The sequence below is a fragment of the Pseudophryne corroboree genome, chromosome 10, assembly GCF_028390025.1.
Source record: "Pseudophryne corroboree isolate aPseCor3 chromosome 10, aPseCor3.hap2, whole genome shotgun sequence".
NCBI lineage: Eukaryota > Metazoa > Chordata > Amphibia > Anura > Myobatrachidae > Pseudophryne > Pseudophryne corroboree.
The window spans coordinates 156,123,292-156,140,236 of NC_086453.1; the positions used below are offsets into that span (position 1 = coordinate 156,123,292).

Here is a 16,945-nt window from a genome sequence, read left to right on the forward strand (position 1 = left end):
GTGTAGAGCTCCTGAAGAAAGAAGACGCCTTGGAAGTCCTGGATGGGCGGCGGCCATGCAAAATAGCTTAAAGGCCGCCACCCGCCAGGTGAAGACGCCGGAGTAAGATGCCGGAAACCCTGGGGAGGCGGCGGCCCCCCAGGTGAAGACGTCGACAGCCCTGGGAAGGCAGCGGCCATGCAAAAGAGCTAAAAGGCCGCCGCCCCCAGGTGAAGACCCTGTCTAAGAAAACTTTTTTTTGAGACAGTGTGGTGTTTTAATTTAATATTTTCTTTACAGGTGGACTACAGGTGCCAGCGGGCCCTTTACATCTGGGCATGCTGACACTTGTGGTTCACCAAGTGCCAGCATGCTGGGGCAAGCTTGCTGGGACCTGTAGGCAGGCCTGGCGCTACCCGCTCAGCGAAGGGATGCAGTGCAGGGAGGCGCTGGGACGGAGAGGCTCTGCATCCCTTCCCTGCTGCTGTGCCGTCCTGTCCCCCCTTCTGCTGCTGCCAGCTGCTGTGCCTGTCACTGTAGGACAAGCAACGGCGCTGGCAGCATGAAAAGCCTCCTCCCCTCCCCTGTGTGACAGCGGCTGTGTACGGATCGGAGGGGGAGGAGCTACACGGGACAGAAGGGGCAGAGCTAAATGGATCGGAAGGGGCGGAGCTAAACGGACCAGGCTGCTGTAGAGAGAGGGACAGTAATTACAGCGGTGGCCAGCCAGACTTACGTAAGTGGAGGTGAGAGAGAAATGTATGTGTGTGTGTATGGTGTGTGTGTGTGTGTGTGTGTGTGTGTGTGTGTGTGTGTGTGTGTGTATTGTGGGGGTGTATGTGTGTATGGTGGGGGTGTATGTGTGTATGGTGGGTGTGCATGTGTGTATATATGTGTGAATTGTGTGTGTGAGGTATGTCTGTGTGCGCACGCATTATGGACGCTACTACTGGGGGGGACATTACATGTAAGGACACTACTACTACTGGGGGGGGGATTACGTATAACGACGCTACTACTGGGGGGGCATTACATGTAAGGACGCTACTACTACTGGGGGGGCATTACATGTAAGGACCTTACTACTACAGGGGAGGGGCATTACATATAACGATGCTACTACTACTGGGGGGCATTACATGTAAGTACGCTACTTCTACTGGGGGGCATTACGTATAGGGACGCTACTACTGGGGGAGGGGGGCATTACGTATAAGGACGCTACTACTAGGGGGCATTACGTATAAGGACACTACTATTACTGGGGGGCATTACGTATAACAATGCTACTACTACTGGGGGGGCATTACATATAAGGACGCTACTACTACTATAAGGACGCTACTACTTCTAGGGGGGAATTACATATAAGGACGTTTCTGCTACTGAGGGTGCACTACGTATTAGGACGCTACTACTACTGGGGGGGCATTACATATAAGGACACTTCTACTACTGGGGGTGCATTATGTATAAGGATACTACTACTACTGGGGGGCATTATGTATAAGGATGCTACTACTACTGGGGTGCATTACATATAAGGACGCTATTACTACGGATGGAACATTACGTATAAGATGAATAAGATTGTGCTACTGTGTAGCGTAATTTTAAATGGGCGTACTATTGTGTGGCCATTCCTCTTACTTGTGAGGCCACACCCCTTTTCCCGGCGCGCACCAAAGGCGCGCGCTGACCATTTGTTGAATATGGGAGGGCGCAAATTTATAGTTTGCAGGGGGCGCCGAACACCCTAGCACGGGCCCTGCCTGTAGGCCACCTGTAAAGAACAATATTAACATACAATGAACCCCGCACCCACCGCCACCAGGGGTGCGGGGCATAGCACTGGGCTATCAGCCCAGTGCTGGTTGTTGCTCGGGAGGGGGGGACCCCATTTTTATTTTTTGGGGTCACCACTTTCCGAGGAATTCCAGCCCTGGGCTGACTGGCTTGGGGGGGTGATTAATGTTATGGCAGGGGAACCCCACACTGAGTGTCTCCCCTGCTATGGCAGTATCCCCCCTGGCTGGTTCTGCCTGTTGCTGGTTTTAGTGATGTGTGGGGGACTACACTTTTTTTTCTTTCCCTATGGGGTGGGGGGTGTTAGCTGCCAGTGCCTCCACAGCCACTGACCTCACTGCACGTCACTGCCGTTAACTACTGTATAATCGTATCCACTCTACCCCATATTGTCATTCAAACATTCTGTGCAGTTAGGACCGGCCGGCTTATCCCCCCCATACTATCTTCCGTTTCCCTCCCTACTACTTTTATCATTATTTGCTGAGTGTTATCCACTTGATTTTTGCTCATTCATTCTTATGCTGACATATTGTTAATGATCTACTGGCTCTGATTTACATTGCTTGACATTCTATCTGGATAATCCTTCACTTTATATACACATTAATGCTGTATTGTTTTGTTTGCATGCAGAGTATACGGTTGCTGTATACCTGTATTATATGTATTTCATATTCGCTGATATACTTTAAAATGGAAAAAAAAACCGTTTTTTTCAAAAAAATTAAATAAAAAATTGAATATCACCTTCACTATTACCCAGGCTTGGGCTTTTTGGAACCAGTATGATACTCAATCTTCTTCATTATCCAAAGGTAGCAAATTATTGTTGGCACGTATAGCCGTAGCCACAAAGAAATCCATATTATCCCAATGGGTGCATAAAGAGCCTGTGTCTATTGCACTCATGTTCCCCCGATTTTCCTACCATTACCAGATGGACTGGATAGAGTGTTTATTAGATGTGGAATCGCGCTCTCCCAATTTTTTTGCTATTTGGTTGCCTTATATTGTTACTCTCCCGTTGCCCACCAGGGATATTATACGTAAAGTGGTCAGACTCACTACATGGTATAACATGGAATTGCTTACATGAGGTTCTCCGCCTTTCTAGTCCAAATATATTAACGATTAACATTGTAGCTTTAACACATTTACAGTGACCATCATGGTTTATTTTACTTATTCATTCCTTTTGTGTGCATTTACTATATGTTTTGTACTTTTGTAAAGGCAGTGGAGTCAGTGACATTATGTACTTTCATAATATTGTACTTTCATTTGTGTGAAATTACCTTCAATAAATATATATTTTTTTAAAATTCTCTCTTTAAAATTAAACAATTTCCTTGTATAATTTTGCCCGTCAGCGGAGTATCAGAATTTGTATATTTCTATGTATACGTTCAGATTTCTAATTAGACATAGGGGATTATTCAATTAGCTGGGATAATCCGTTTACTGCAAATTGTAAACGACCCCTATTAAATTAGTCGCAATATTTTATTGTCGATAATTTTACTGTGAATTTCACTTCACCTATTCTGTTCATGTGCAAAGTTAGTGAAAATTTATATTTTAAGGTAAAGATGTCGGGATTTGGTTCCGAAACCCTGGGACTCCGTCCCCCCCACGGTGTCTAGGTAGCCACTTTAAAGATTTTAATTATTTTGAATTGGCCAATAATGATGTAATTTTTGACGTGAAATAGTGCAAAATAATTGAATTTGGAGTTCAAGTTATGGGACAGGTATATTGGGGTGCTTTATAAGTTGGACAAATGTTTTTAGACTTGCAGGTGGGAGTAGTCAGTCTCCTAAAAAGGACCAAATATATCTATATATATCTATACTCATTTTTTTTGTACCATGAATTTTTTTCAATTTTTTTTTAATGCATATAACAGCCACGTAATTCCATTTAAGTACCCCAAATATATTTAAAATGGCCTCTAATACACTTCTATACTGTTATCCTATGTTAGTTTGGCATTTTTTTTATGCCAAAAATAGAATTTTTGGGGGTACAGGCTTATTTCTCAATTTTCACCTACACAGAATCCTGTATTCGTAATTTTGGAATTGAATAGGTACAATTTCAAAAATTGTGAAAACAGAATTTGCGCAAAAATTCTCACCATGAAAAGTGTAGGTGAAAATGGGGATAAAAGCCTGTAACCCCAAAAATTGCAAATTAACACAGGATAACAGTATAGAAGTGTATTAGAGATCATATTAAATAGATTTGGAGTACTTAAATTAATTCAAATGCCTGTTATATGCATTTACATTTTTTTTCTTAAATGATAAAAAATATTTTTTCCCCCCAGCAAAATAAGTGCTATCATTAAATTCGGGATACATAAAAATGAGTATAAATATATATTTGGGCCATTTTAGGAGATGCAAAAAAAGTGGAGAAAGACTGACTACTATCACCTGCAAGCCTAAAAACATTTGTCCCACTTATAAAGCACCCCAATATACCTGTCCCATACTTTGAACCCCAACTTCCATCACTTTGTACTTTTTCACCCCAAAAAATACATCATATAAATAGTGGCCAATTAAAAATAATAAAAAACATCAAAGTGCTTACTTACTCATTAGGGATGGGGGTGGTGTGTGTGTGTGTGTGTGTGTGTGTGTGTGTGTGTGTGGGGGGGGGGGGGGGGGGGGGAGGGGGGGCCCAGTGGGTTCGGGGGAGGGGGGGCCCAGTGGGTTCTAAACCAAATCCCAACATTTTTATCTATTAAAATAGTAATTTTCCCCAACTTTGCACCTGCTCAGAGCAGGCAGGGCCGGATTAAGGGCCCCATGGGCCTGGTGCTGAAAATATTCAAGGGCCTATTGTGAGAAATGGGGGAGGTGTGACCAGTGCTGTGTGGGTGTGGCCAGAACCATGTTGGCGTGTACACCCCTAAAAATATAAAAAATTGCATCAGTTTGTGAGAAAAATAGAAATGAAATCTTAATAGTTATATTGTACTACCAACCATGTGGCCAGCTGGTGGCTAGTGATCATCATACTGCCATGAAGATGGGCCTGTTTTTATGTGGAGGCCTGGAGCTGGAGCTCCATCTGCCCCATTGTTAATCTGGCCCTGAGAGCAGGTGAAGTGTAATTCATGGTAAAATTATCGACGATAAATTATTGTAGATAATTGAATAGGGGTCTTTCACAGTTTGCAGCAAAATTGCAGTTTTTCATGCAAAAAACTAGTTATTGCAGCTAATTGAATACTCCCTTGTGTAATAAAAAGTCTGTACATATACATAGAAATAGACAAATGAAAATACTCCCCTGGCGAGCAAAATTATACCTAATGGAAATTTCATTTTTAAAGAGAGAATTAATATTAAACATTACAGTGATCACAAAGGCAATCATAATCCCATTATTTTTCTTTCATAGTCTTTTAAAGTATACTTTAGGGTTCAATTTAAACAAAAAAAGGACATGATAACTCATCTTCCTTAGGTTGATAATGCTAATTGCTAAAATCGCAGTTTTTCATGCCTAAACGGGTTATCTCAGCTAATTGAATATTCCCCTATGTCTAATTAGAAATCTGAAAATATACAGAGAAATATACAAATAAAAATACTCAAGAGAAAGAAAGAAACATACACTAGGTGCTGACTTTTCGGGGGGACCCCTTATATGTAATCGCATTCATGGTATGCTGCAGCCTCATGAATGAAGGTCACTGATTCTCCAACCATAAAATAGATAAAAACACAGACTAATGAAGTGCCGTCATAACTGAATGCTTTTATATTAATTATTTAATTCCACAAATCACATAAAAACATATATAAAAAAGAACATACATAGACACGGCCGGTGTTGAATTAAAATACAATATGGTAATCAAAAACACCTATTTGACAATCAGTCACCATTGATATCAATTTTATCACTTCTCCCAAAGACGCAGTCACTTTGTAAGCAATCCAGTCAAAATTAGTTGTTTAGTGGCCATTGTTATTAAACAACTAAATAAGTGGTAATTACTCCATTCACTTTATGCTGTATTTATATACTGTTATTATTAGCACCATTGCATATATCAAGAACAGGTTAGTAGTTTTAGTATGCATCTTTATGATCTCCATTAATCCTTGCTTCGTTCTGTCTATATGGGTGGTCTTCTGTATACCGGCGGTCGGGCTCCCGGCGCTCAGTATACCGGCGCCGGGAGCCCGACCGCCGGCATACCGACACTTATTTTCCCTCGTGGGGGTCCACGACCCCCATAGAGGGAGAATAAAATAGTGTGGCGCGCGTAGCGCGCCACCGTGCCCGTAGCGTGGCGAGCGCAGCGAGCCCGCAAGGGGCTCATTTGCGCTCGCCACACTGTCGGTCAGCCGGCGGTCGGGCTCCCGGCGCTGGTATGCTGGGCGCCGGGAGCCCGACCGCCGGCCAGCCGTAGTGAACCCGTCTATATAGCACGAAGCAAGGATTAATGGAGATCATAAAGACTGCACACTAAAATGATTACAATGTTTGTTTGTTTTTTTGGTAGAAAAGATGCAGTCAGTTCAGTTCAGAAAGACCCTTTTCTGTGCTAATAAGTGTAAGTGATCGCGAGCACCCCTGCCATATATAGTATAAGCAATAGCAACTGCTTGTTTTCTTCCATGAAAAGATGCACACTCAGCTCTTCGTAGAGGCAGTCTTTTTTTGTGTACTGACTGAAAGTGATGATTTCTAACAGCGCCCCCTAAAGCTCACTTTTTATTTGTAAGGGACACTACAGTATCACTGCATCTCTGCCACACATCAGTAGTGTATGTGTGACCTGTATTACTGTACATTAAGAACTTTATTTACACTGTAAAGCTTTACAGTAAGTGACTGGCCCGTTCGTCAGGGCTTGCTATTGTATGCAGTAGTATTCTGTAGTGCCATATCCTTCCACTGCCATTGTTTTAAGCACTGCCCTTTCATAGGTGAGCAATCGCCACCTAGTAGTGAAACTGCATGCTGTGGATCCTCTTGCGCCTTAGTAGGCCTTACTACTGCGCTATATTTATTCCATGACATGTATGGCAAACAACAGTAAGGATTCATTTGTATAGGTGCGATGTTTGGTTGTCCACATACTGTAGGCCATGTAGAATGTATCTGTGGAAAAATAAATAAAATTATATATATTAGTGTTTACAAAAAAAAGTAAATGAAACTTTTCTTTTTCATCCACTAGGGGTCACTGGAGTACTCTTGGGATATGGACGGCTTCGCAGAAACAAAGGCACTGAATATTTAAATTTAGAACTCTCCACCCCTCCATATCCCAGAGTACCTCAGTGTACGACCTCAGTGTTTTTTCCGTGCTCAAAGCACTAACAACGGCTTGTGGGAGTTCCCACACTTTGTGGAAGATTTTTATTAATTTTTCATTTTTACTTTTTCATTTTTAATTTTTACACTTCCCTTCCCAGTTTCTATAAAAACATGGGTCCGGGATGGTGCCGCTGCAAGGCAGCGCATGGCGTGTCGGTCCTCACAAAGAGCACCCTCACAGCCACAGGCAGCCCACTGTCTCCTGCAAGCTGGAGACATGACTGGAGATGACTGAAGAGCTGGACGGAGCTTACACATAGAAGCCCCGTCGCAGCCATGACTGAAGAGCTGGACGGAGCTTACAAATAGAAGCCCCGTCGCAGCCATCATCTGAACAGCTGGACGGAGCTTACACATAGAAGCCCCGTCGCAGCCATGATCTGAGAAGCTGGACAGAGCTTTCAGACAGAAGCCCGTCGCAGCATGAAGGAAGTGTCGCAGACCTTTCTGCAAAAGGTATGCTGGGGAAACGGGACGGTCAGCGCAGGCTGCCGTCCCGCTGTGTGGGGTCCGTGGGTAAAGCGACCGCTGTAACGCCAGTGCCCTGTCTGCCGCTCAGACACTCCACGCTCCGTCCCCCAACAGGCGCTTCTTCCTCCCGCACGCCGCACGCCACGGCCGCCAGCGGTGCTCACACAGGGAGACCCGCCGCACAGAACTTCAATCCGTGTGTTCAGTGAGACGGACAAACAGGCCCGCGCAGCTTGCCTAGCGACGCCGCGCTCCGGCCAGCCGATCACTGCTGCTCTGGGTCCTTCGCCTCCCTGCAATAAGCTTCCCGGCTCCCCGCTGAGACACAGCGCTACAGGGAGTACAGGGAAGGGGGAGGGAGTGGGGGATCTGGCAGATTACTGCGTGGCTGCAGCTGCCAAATGCTACAAGTAATAGGCAGTTGAGTCTATATATATCTATATTATCTATATAAGTTATTAATAATAACAGATTATCTATAGAAGATATTAATACATAATAACTGCAGCCAGAGCTTATGTTAAATATGACCTGTCTGTGATTGTATTGTAACCTGCATGTCAGTGTATACTAGACTGTGTTTTTATCAGTGTATACTAGACTGTGATTCTCAGTGGCAGCAGGTATTGTAACTTCTCCTATGAGTTTCAATGTAAGCATGGCATGGGGGCCATTTTTAATCATGTTTCCTGTTTCTTCCAGTGGTAATTCCAGAACATTCCTACACTACATCTCTACGCCACCGGAGGCGCAGGGGTGTTAGTGGGAAATTTGGTTCAGGTTTCACATAGGCCCATGTAAACTGTATTTAGCCATAGATATATATATATATATATATATATATATATATATTACGCACTTTAAGTAAACATTTTACTAATTAGTGCAAGTGTCTGTTACTGTGGCTATTGGAGTGTCTGTCTGTGGGGTAAGCCTCCAACACAGACTACATATAAGGTTTACTACAATGTCTGTACATAAATCTACCACAAATTCTGTTGGTTTGTACGGTTCCACTCCGTAAGCCGTGTCAGTCCTAGATCCTATGTTAAACATAACTCCGCTCGATGGAGCGGTAAGATCGGAGTTCACTCCGCCAGCTCTAACAAAGGAGTCTCAGTATTTCCAAAGGTCCAATTTTTCCTTTGGGTACCAAGGTGTTAATTTAACTGGTCTTATAATTTAATCTGACAATTATATGTCAATTCTCATAACGATACTACAAGTGAGAAGGGTACATTAGACCAGCAGTCAGATAGTGGGGTGTTTTGACAACCATACATTGCTAATAACCAGTAAGTCAGTGTCTCAATTGTTACAGAGACTAAGTAGACTTTAACATCTAATCTGTCGATTTTCATAAACAACAGATCTTCAAACAGTTATTATTTAGAATATCTGACTAACATTTAACCCTATTTACCCATTTTCCACATCTAAATGGGACAATCCGTCATTGGTGAATTCGTCTGTGACAAACAAATTTGGGTTACTAGACGCTCTATGTATGGAAACAATGACGATCACTGTTAATAAAAAGCTGCAGAGTATCTCGGTAAAGCTTCTGCTGACACCTGTTATCTCGATTCTTGCTTTTCATCGTCGCTAGTTTCACCAAAACAAGGCCAGAAGTTGTTTGGTCCTAAATTTAATATTCAGGCCTCCGGTATCAAAACGAAAATACTTTGGCCCGACGTTTAATCCCTTTAGACTTCAGTCTTTTCAAGGCTGTGGTACAAAAACAGTCACGACTGGTAACGCCAAGGTGCTAAAGTCAACAAGCCAGTGGCTTAACGGCCTCTCAGGCCATATAGAATTTCCAATTGTGGAAGCGCGCCTTTACACGTTACATTTGCCGTGTTTCCAAATATCCACTCATGGATGTATCCGCTATTTACAGTTTAAAAGACAAGACTGCCTCTGTCGGACGAAACTAGGCGTTTTGGCAGGTGGCCATTCAGTCTCTGCTGGTTGCAGCTGTTTTATTTCCAGGCCTGGTACACCAACAGAGTCAGGGTTATTTATTCCCCTCTGTTTGGGGTAACGAAGCCGAAGGGCTCCGTCGCAGTCTCAATCAGCAAGTCACTTACTACCAGTTAGTACTTGCATATTTGGAGCCACAAGAATACTCTGGTTTCTCTTCAGAACGAATAAATCTTTCGCCTTTTACTAAAGATTTCCGTGGAGAGGAACAACCATGAGTTTCATGTAATTTTTTGGTGCCTGGCTCACGCTGGGCTAAAATTGCATGATTGCGCTTGATCTTCACAATGCGTGTTGCAAAACGCCACAACCATTAACCATTTTTAGGTTCTACCGTTGGCCTCTTATCAACGCCTCGGGTATTCACCAAAGTGATGTTGGTGATGATAGCTCATCTCAGAGCCCTGGCGGTGACAATCGTTCCATACTTAGACGATCTGATCATAAGAACTCTGTCTCAACAGAGGTTCCTCTTACTTGCGCTACTAACGTACACCATGGTGGCAGGTCAAGTTCAAAAACAATCGCATCTAATTCCGTCTGAATGACTTCAATTCCTAGGTATGATTATAAATACGGTAAATCAAAGAAATTTACCTACTACACCAGGAAGAACAAATATACCATCTAGTACAATTAGTGATAAAAGCCACGCACACTAGCGGTACATTGGTGTATTCGCCTATTAGGAACAATGATGTGTTTTCAAAGCGCTTTAGTTCGCCGGGTTTCACTCGCGTTTCCCACAGAGGGCCGAGGGTGTATATACTCTGGACAAGAGTCTCAGAGGTTGAGGAGTTGTAGTTAAAAAAGATCAGCGACAGGGGTTCTAAAACGGATCACGACAGATTGCTGTCTATAAATGTCCTGGAACTCCGTGCAATTTACAATGCACTACATGCTTCGCTTTCAGTCTGTCCAAGTACAGTCCGACAACGCAACGGGAGTTGCATACACAACAACCAGGGAGGACCGAGAAGCCGCATGGTAATGCGAAAGGTAGCTCGAATCCTCAATTGCCCAGAACACCATTAGGTGATGTTGTCGACGGGGTTCATTCCGGGAGTGGATATCTGTTAGACAGATGATTTCACCCGTCGGAATTTTCATCCAGGAAACTGGGCATTAAATCCAAGGTGTTTCACATGTGGATCCACGGGGGTGGTTACCCTCAGGTGTACATGATGGCATCTCACCACAATTACAAACGCTCAGTATGTGTACAGAACGACAGATCACAAGGGCAGTGGCGGGGGAGGCTCTCACATTCGTGTGGTCATACAGCCTCGTGTATCTGGCTCCACCGTTTTCCGCTGCTCTCTCCGTTGCTAAAACGGATCATAAGACAGTTACGTCACAGTCATAATAGTGATATCTCATGGGGTTCGGAGAGCTTGCTTCTCGAATCTCCAAGGAATACTCGCACACGATCTTTGCCCGCTCATAATACGTCCAACCTGTTACAACAGGGACCGTTCTTTTACCCCTATTTACCTATGTACCGCGGCAGCGGTTGACGGGGTGGTGGTTCAGACCGCCTTCTTAAGAAAAGACATAGGGCATTACAATATTGGTTATACCAACCATGTTACGAGGGCATTACAGTATTGGTTATACCAACCATGTTACGAGCTAGGAAGCCGCTTACGGCAGCTCATTATTGCAAAATTTGGTGTGCCTATATAGGTGGGTGTGAAGCTCGGAAGTTTCCGACATCATCTTTCAAGTTACCCGTTTTCTGTTAATTTACAGACGGGGTGGGATGGAGAACTGCGTTTATCTGCACTAAGGGTGAAGGTATCTGTGTAGTCAATTTATTTTCAAAGACATTTGACTCTATTGTGTCGGTACACACCTTTTCTACAAGGTGTCATCAAAGTGCAGCCTCCATTTATCCCACCTACAGCGCCATGCGACTTGAAGCTGGGTTCAGATTTCTTACAGTTTTCATATTTTGAACCCTTACAACAAATGGGGATTAAGTTTCTCACTTGGAAAACGTTTTTCTTCTAGCCTTAGCTTCGGCAAGGGCTTTGTTTTCACATTTGGGTGCCTTGTAGTCCAAGCCACCGGATTTGGGTTTTCTCATGACAAAGCAGAACTTCGGACAAATTCCGATTTCTTATTTTCACATCAATAAACCAATAGTGGTTCCTGTGATAACAGCACATTCTAGAATTCTGCATGTGCTACACGCATTACGCGTCTATATGTCCCGAACGTCTACACAGGTCGTACAGTTCGTAATACGGATACGTTGTTTGTTCTCTATGATGCTGCCAACTGGGGTTAGCCAGTTTCTCAGCAGACATTATCCAGTTGGATAAAAATGACTACAAGTCAGGCTTACTTTAAGGCTAGGTTACAGGCGCCTACGTCAGTAATAGCTCATTCCACAGGTTCTGTGGGAATGTCATGACCAGTTGGTCGTAGAGCATTTACAACGCGGCTACATAGTCTTCAGTGCACACGTTTGTGCGCGTTTACACGTTATGAAACGGTTGCGGCATCAGCATCTAGCTTTGGCCGCCTACTGTTACAGGTGTCAAACAGCTCTCCCGCCCACGAGGGAAGCTTTGGTACGTCCCAAGAGTACTCCAGTGACCCCTAGTGGATGAAAAAGAAAATAGGATTTTGGTACTTACCAGGTAAATCCTTTTCTTTGAATCCATAGGGGGCACTGGACGCCCACCCAGAGCAGTTTTACCTGGGTTGTATTAAGCTCAGAGGAGCTTATGGTAACACATTTTCACCGATTGGTTCAAATTATAAGGGTCTATCGGTTATGGTGTCAACTGTTTAGTTGACCGTAACGTTATGGGTCAACTTTGTTGTTGTCCGTTATGTGATAGGAATTCTCCATTGTCAACCTCTCTATAGTTCTTATTCGCTCAGTAAAAAACACTGAGGTCGTACACTGAGGTACTCTGGGATATGGAGGGGTGGAGAGTTCTAAATTTAAATATTCAGTGCCTTTGTTTCTGCGAAGCCGTCCATATCCCAAGAGTACTCCAGTGCCCCCTATGGATTCAAAGAAAAGGATTTACCTGGTAAGTACCAAAATCCTATTTTTTCCCTCCTCACACAACTAAATGTTCCACATGGTGTCCACCATTGTTCACTGTGTACACTATGCAGTCAACCTTTATTAATATTAGCCAGGACCCTCTTTGCTGGCACATCTCCACCCAAGTCAGGATAGTTCTGTTTTGTTGTGCAGGTCTCTGGAAATTGTCCTTGAACCCAGTTGTTTATATATATATATATATATATATATATATACAACTCGAACAGCCGGCACTCCACAGGATATTTCAATGACTTGCCAGGGTGCGCTCCAGAGGCTTGCCAACCTCAAACATACTCTCCCAATGATAGAGTCACTCCTGGACTGCCAATTCGGTGAAAAAAATCAAGGTGCTTTATTCAACGTTTCGGGGTACTGCCCCCCCGTCATCAGGACACACAACACACATAGTGCAGAACAACAGTGCTTAAATACCAACAATACAACAACTTACAGGTCCCCAGGTGTTCACTGCCGCCTCCCATCGTGTGTCCCAGCGTCTTCCGCCCCACTTCCGGTCTCGACTGTAACGTCACGCCGGAAGTGACGTGCGCCGGCCCACAGCGACGGAGCTGCATCGGTTTCCATAGCGATGCGGCTGCAAGCGTCACATCGCTATGAAACCTAAAAAATCAATGAACATCATGTCAAACCAGTTTGTCACATGCATACAGGTACAATCTTAATAAAATTGACATAAAAATAAACTGTGAACAAAAAGTTAAAACATCGATGACTCTTTACCGCCATCTAGTGCTGAAAAAACTGTTGTGCCAGGATGGAAAAACCCACTTTTCCAAATTAGTGCAATAAAATCAATGTGTAAAGTGCTAAGTGCTGCTTCAACAAGATTCTTTAAGAAATATTTTGTGCTAATAATGATTGTATCAACCTAGTATGGAATCTCAGACTACCTCTCCATTGCCTCTTTCCATACGGTAACAGCTGGCTGAAGCATTCTTACAAGTTATATCAATATAGATCCGATGTGGTATCAATCCCCCACATACGTTCATATTAATAATACAACTGTAAACATCATAAAAAACAGCTAAAATTGATGGACTCATTTAAACCATTTGGACTAACAGTATTTAACCGATGTATCCATTTACATTCTAGCTGCAATAGCAGCCTATCTCTGTCACCCCCTCTTACATCTGGGGGGACCTGGTCTATTATCCTATATCTCAACGTGGCCATGGAATGCTTAGACATCAGGTAATGTCGCGCCACTGCTTGATCACTTTTTCCTTCATTAATTGCAGCTCTAATGGCCCCTCTATGCTGGGCCATCCTTTCTTTAAACTGTCGTTTCGTTTTTCCGACGTAATGCAGACCACACGGACAGGACAATAGATAAATAACAAAACGTGATGAACATGTTAACGGATATCTGATATTCAACATTTTTCCTGTCTGCGGGTGTGGAAATTTTTGACCTGCGATCATATAGCTGCATGTTACACAGCCTGAGCATTTGTAACACCCACCCTTTTTAGATAAAAAATGCATTTTAGGTGGTTGGATACCTGTAATGTCCGTTTTGACAAGCAGGTCCCTCAAATTTGGGCCTCTAGCATAACTAGGGACTAATTTAGTATTTTTTAAAACTGATAGCTGTGGGTCATTAGTTATTATAGGCCATAAAGCTTTTGCCCTCTTGGTGGTATGGCTGCTTTTTGTTATGCACACCAGTGCCTGCAGGAAAGTACTAGTGTCAGAACTGTTATGCACTCCAGTGTCTGCAGGAATGTACTGGTGTTTGAACTGTTATGCAAAACAAATGGACTCACAGACAAACTGGGGAATATGACATAACGTACACAGAAGGTGATAGGGTAACAAAATACACACACAGTGAACAGAGAAGCCCAGAGGCTAAGGAACTGGGTATCTCCCTTGTATTAGAACTGCTCAGATGTAAAAAGCAAGATGTTGTGTTTTAATACGTAGAGAACCCGAAATGCTGTTGCTAAGGGCAACAGCAAAACCCTAAAGGGTTACCAACGGGTGTGGCAGTAAACTCCTTGGTCAGAGATGGAATGATAGACACAAGGAGAGCCTCCACAATCCTGATTCTCACTTGCAGTGCACAGGTTTAAGCTTACTGCCACTAAACTGACCCCTGACACCTAGCACAGTGAGACAGGATTAGACAGGCAAGTGTTAGAATACAGCCGCAAACTTGCTAAGTTCACAGAGTAATAACAGAACCCCAGCAAGCTAAACGACTGACTCCAGTCTTACTGCTAGGTCTGGATTGGCAGAGTGTAATACCAAATCCCCAGGCCTATTTGCAGTAAGCAACAAACAAATACAAAGCTACACAGTACTGGCTAACTTTCATGAACTGACTAACCAACAGAGATTCAGCAGCATCTGCTTACCCTGAAAAGAGGCCTTATAAAGCAGGTGCTGTCCACGCCCCACTCAGACCTCACAGACTGTGAGCACAAAAACCAGCACCGGATCCCCTGCCGTGCACAGAGCCTATAACCACTGCACAGCAAAAGACCCGAACCGGAGTATCAGCTGCGCTCAGGTTACTCCACTAGCACTTGTCTCCCGGTTGCCATGACGACGTGGCAGCACAGGGCAGGAGACCCTAACACTTTTAGAATCAAACTGATTCACCCAGGGTAACATCTCTTTTTGCTGACCGTTGGCTGTGTCAACCTTATCTTGTAATAAAACAGATCTTTCTATTGCACATGCCCTACGCCTTGCCATAAGTAACTCACGGATGGGATACCCCCTTTCCACAAATTTATTGACCATGGCATCAAGTTGTTTATCTCTGTCTATGCTATTGCTGTTAATTCTACATACTCGGATGAACTGAGAGTATGGTAATTCCCTGATCGTAGATCTGGGATGAAAACTGTCGTATTTGAGCAATGTATTGCGGTCTGTGGGTTTAGAAAACATTTTCGTGTGCAACTGGTGGTCTATGCATGAGATATTTACATCCAGAAAGTTTATATCATTTTTACTCATGGTAAGAGTCAACTTCGCTGGACATTGAGATTCATTATGCGCTTTAATCACCTCTGCAAGAGCCTCTTCTGTGCCAGTCCACAACACCAGAATGTCGTCTATGGTAATGAAAAATCTGTCGTGTAATCTCGGACTGTGCAAAGAAGAGTTCCTGTTCTACCAAATACATGTATGCATTGGCGTATACCGGGGCTGCACAAGATCCCATTGTGCAGCCCGATATTTGGATATAAAATCTGCCATCATACATAAAATAATTGTGCGTCAAAATGAATCTTAAAAGATCAATTATAAAACATACATTCGGACCTGTATAAAGACTGTTACCCATAATGAAGAAAAAGAAGAAAGAGTAGAAGATTTTTTTACACTGGCGCTAAAATGAGACTGCCCTAGATATTAACCTCCCAAAGGTGTCACCAAAACACCTAGAAAATACAATATGCAATACAAAAATAGGAGATCTACAACCCTGGGCGCTCTTAAATAAATGTTTATGAAATACGTTCCTTCTCCTTATTATGAGATGCCTTCGTGTTGTTCTTTTTACTTTGCTCTGTACTTCATTCCACTCAAGATGGTACGGTGTAAAATCGGAGTTTGGGATATGAAGAAAGAGAGAGAAAGAAAATATATAGTGTAATACAGTCTTTATACAGATTTCTGTGTATATGGAAACGGGGTTCAATAGATGGAGCGTACCACACTCACTATAGACATGGGGGAGGTCAAACTCATAAAGGTATCTTTAACCAGAAAAAGGTAGGCGTACCCTACTCACACGGTCACTGGAGTTCAGGAAGCACATCAAGGTATCTTTAGTGTTTATCCCCTTGTGTTTCCTCCAAATGTCCCAGTACCAATATTAGGCTCATTCATAGGGAAAAAATAAATAAAAACATCCAATGTGTGGTATTGCCAAGAGAATAATGTTACAATTAAAGAACAAAATGTCCTAGAAGTTAATGCGTACTTATGGTCAAGTATGAATTAGCCACTGTATAACGGCAGTACCAAACGTACCCGACTTACTAGAAATCGGGAAAGGAAAAGCACATCAAGGTATCTTTACAGTTTCTTTAGATTATAATCACAATCTGCGTACCCCAACTCACAGTGTTGTTTTCTGTTATAAACACATCATGGTATCTTTTCCCTTGGAGCCTTCATCCAAAGGGTTATTCAATAATTTTCCAAGAAAAATATGTCCACCAGTCGAATAAAAATGACAAAGTTTTATTGTACAAAAATGGGTCCCACAGTCTGGGAGAATCCAACAGTTTAAAA

At 43.2% G+C, this 16,945-nt stretch overlaps 1 protein-coding gene and 1 non-coding gene across 2 annotated transcripts in view; both read left to right on the top strand.

The window, feature by feature from the left end:
• The window catches only part of KASH5 (KASH domain containing 5), a 1,087,213-nt gene that overhangs the window by 981,948 nt on the left and 88,320 nt on the right, over positions 1 to 16,945 (top strand). The gene's annotated exons all lie outside the window — the stretch shown is intronic.
• LOC134967831 (U5 spliceosomal RNA) lies at positions 9,734 to 9,848 on the top strand. Its single transcript, XR_010189185.1, has one exon. It is a non-coding gene; the product is annotated as a U5 spliceosomal RNA (small nuclear RNA).